Below are 3,783 nucleotides of genomic sequence, written 5' to 3'. Positions count from 1 at the left end.
CCATACGGGACTTAGACCCTTGATGACAGCAATCATCCAACTCAATCCTTTCTTGTACTTGTCTTGTAAGGTGATCAACTCCTCTTTCTTTGATAGGGATGTCGAGTTAATGACCGGTTGGGTGTCTTACTTGTCGGGGTACATATCCCTTGAAGGGTCCAACAAATGTATTGTTTTCGACTCTTGTGGTTGGTCTAACGGTGAAAGGAGTTTCTCATTGGTAGTGGGTGGCTCAGCCTCTTTTTTCTCAACCTCCAAATCCTCCTCTACAACTTCCATGTCAACATTCTTAATTTCTACTTCTTCTTCGACAACCTTTTCCACTTCTACTTCTTCCTCCTCATCCCTGTCTTCTAATTGCAGTCTTGGGCCATCAAGGTTTTTGCCATCGTTCAAGGTGATGGAAAAAACTGTATGCCTTGGGTCCAATTCAGTCTGCGATGGTAGTTTTCCTTGACTTTCCAATATATTCACAAATTGAGTAAGTTGTGCAATTTTTTGCTCTAATCTTTTGAGGATTGCTTTGGTTGTTTCCTGAAATATTTGGGTAGTAGTGGTAATGCTTTTTACAATGTCTTCCAAGGACATGCTCAAAGTTTCAGCTTGTTGGGGAGCTGCAGAATATGGTTGTTGGAACTGTGGAATTGGTTCGTATTGGTCATTTCCCCAAGCTTGGTATGGGTTTTGGCATAGGTTGTTTCCACAGGCTCGGTTGTTTTCCCACCATTGATCATGTTGAGGTTGATCATGACTCCATTGGTTTGGCCAGAAGTACCTTCCCCTTTCCTGCACTTCCAACCATTCCCCTTGTAAATATGCACACATGTTAGTGTGATGTCCATTCTGAATGCAAAAATCGCAAGGAATATATGTAGGATGAACACTTTGCTCATTTTCAATCATCATAACTATCTGGGCTAGCTCAGAAAGTAGGTCTTTAATGTAATAAGTGTTCATTTCCGAGCCACACCTTTTTTTAGAGATGTACCTGCTCACAAAGATCTTGACATAAACAATCAGTAACACCGTGTCCCAGACGACAGCGCCAATTTGTTAGGCGTGTCAAACCCAACAAATAATAGGGGTACAATAGACTCAAAATACACTACTTTAATGCACTAAAGAGTAGTACAAGGTAAGAAGGGTCGAACCACAGATACATTGGATAAAAGTCTATACGTCTTTGTGCAAGGTACTTTGGTCACAAAAGGGGGGTTTGTTTGCAAAAGTCAAATAATGAAAATAACAATCTACGTTAAAAATATGCACAAAATGAAATAGATTTGTGAACAAGTTGTAAAAATGTTTCCAGTTCTAGTTCTCAATGTTGTTGTTCAACTTGATTATGAATTGATGTAATTCAAGATTGGTATTCTAAGTTGGTACTGAAAAATATTAACACGCTCTAATACCCCTCGCTTGCCAAATTGTCTAACCAAAATACGCTCTTTGACTGGACCTAGCTTCACTAATTCAACCTAAACACGCTCTCAGATTGTATTGAAAAATTGCATTAAGTTTTGTACAAGCTTCCCAACAATGTTCATTTCTTCTCATACACTCGGAAGTGTGAAAACATGTGATATATGTTTTACAATAAGAACTCTTATTTCTTGTTACCAATTATCAACTTAATAGAATGATTAGGAGCCCTAAAAGTTAATTAAATGCACAAAAGTTCAATTCATGAAAGTGGTCAGTCAAACATAAACCAAATTTAAGGGTTCTAGTTTAAAAAAAACATAATCACTAAAAGCTAATCTAAACTTCTTTTGTTCCCAAATCATATCTACACCATATATTTATATAACTAAGAATTGAAGGACTTAGAACTGATAGCTCACCTTACTTCCTCTTCTTGTTTGATTGTGGACTTAGGGTATTTTGTTATCTGTCCGACTGTCGTTGAATTCTTAGTTATATATTATATATATTTGTGTTGGATATAAAAGCCATCACTTCAGTTCAATACCTTTGTGTATAAAAGGCATGCAGCTAACATTTATATTTAACTATAATGGGTATAGTTAAGGATTACCGCTCATTACTATTATTGTCGTGACACTTACTATAGTTAGTACAATTATGAGTCTATACATGCTAAATACTATTCGAAGAGAATACTATATACTATACAAGAGAACACTCAATACATTGTACCAAGAAGTACATTATACTTTAATACAATAGAATATACTAAAATAGAATGTGACATACTACTTCTCGATACAACACTTCACTGTGCGATCACCATGTAACCAGAGTCTCCTGGAGGGAGAGCGGGCATTATGTGTATAGATCTATACAGGACAGACACTCCCACATCCCGACTGCTAGCTACAGTCCGAGCCGACTAGGCCTAGGGGTGACAAAATATCAACATACTACGTGTGACCTGGAGGGTCATCTGTTATTCGTTCGTCAATCAGCATGGTTACATATGAGTTCACATTCAGACCTTTAATTAACACATTAAGAATTAAACGTAAAACAGGCTTGCCGAGGTGTATTGTACATTAAATACTACCTGGAGTTTTCATCTTTATTACATTCAGTCGGTAGTGACACTTCTAGGGTAAAACTATATTTTCCCAATTACTTTCTATGAACGAAATTTAAAACTATATTTTCATACTGATAGTTTCACTGGGAAAACGTTTACATTTCAAAGGATCAAACATACATATAATCGAGTCTTGGTAGAAGACTACTTTTGCTGGAAAATATAGGATTTTCTAGGGATCACACTATTTCAAACCTTGATAACAGCTATTATATTACATGATTGTAAACACTTTTGTACAAGCAATGACACTAAATACTTATGAACTCACCAGCTTTATGCTGATACTCGTTTTCAAATAACTTGTATTCTCAAGTCATTAGTAGACAGGTACAGATGCAGCTTTTGAGAAGATGGACCACATACAAGACTCATCTTTTATTTTGATTATACTTTTGCTGTCTAACAAAACTGTATAGAACACTCTTGTATTACAAATTATTATATTAATGTAATGGATGTTGTTGCTTGTCTTTACTATTTTGCATTGTTATGATATTGTACATGACGTCCTCCACCCCAAAACCTATTCCGCCGTTCTCGGTTTTGGGGTGTGATGGATTGGTATTACAGCATTGTTTATAGTGAATCAAGTATATCAACCCATAAAAGATATACGAACTATAAACACATCAGGATTAAAACACTCTGACCAAGAATATATATATTTTTAAGTAATAAAATATTTAACTAAGTATATATATATATATATATATATATATATATATATATATATATATATATACACATCCATTCATACAAAGGGTCAGTATCATACTAGAACATAACAAAAGTATTCAGATTGTTGAACAACACAATTAGGCTTAGAGACATATAGTCAAATCTGGGTGGATGTAACCTGATCAACTACATCTTCCTAGGAGTGACTAGCATGTGCCTAATAATGATTGTGGTGTTGCCACAAGTCTAAAAACTTACCAACACTACTACAAGAACATTAGAACAAGAATACTACAGGAGTATTCTGTATTACTATAAGTTACATATGTGAGAACTAAAAAGGTCGTTACTAGTAGAGAAATAGTTGCTATGTGGATACTCTACGGTTACATGTGACTAAGGCACTATAGAATTAGAATCTATGATCTTTGCTTTACTTCTTGTTCCTTGTTTGGTTGTGGATTTAGAGTTAGGGTCACTTATTCGAAGGTCTATTCTGTTTCGGTCGCATGTAATTCGTATGCACTATGAATGTATTG

Source organism: Lactuca saligna, chromosome 6 (genome assembly GCF_052625555.1).
Source record: "Lactuca saligna cultivar CGN05327 chromosome 6, ASM5262555v1, whole genome shotgun sequence".
Classification (NCBI taxonomy): Eukaryota; Viridiplantae; Streptophyta; class Magnoliopsida; order Asterales; family Asteraceae; genus Lactuca; species Lactuca saligna.
This window is presented reverse-complemented; position numbering follows the sequence as displayed.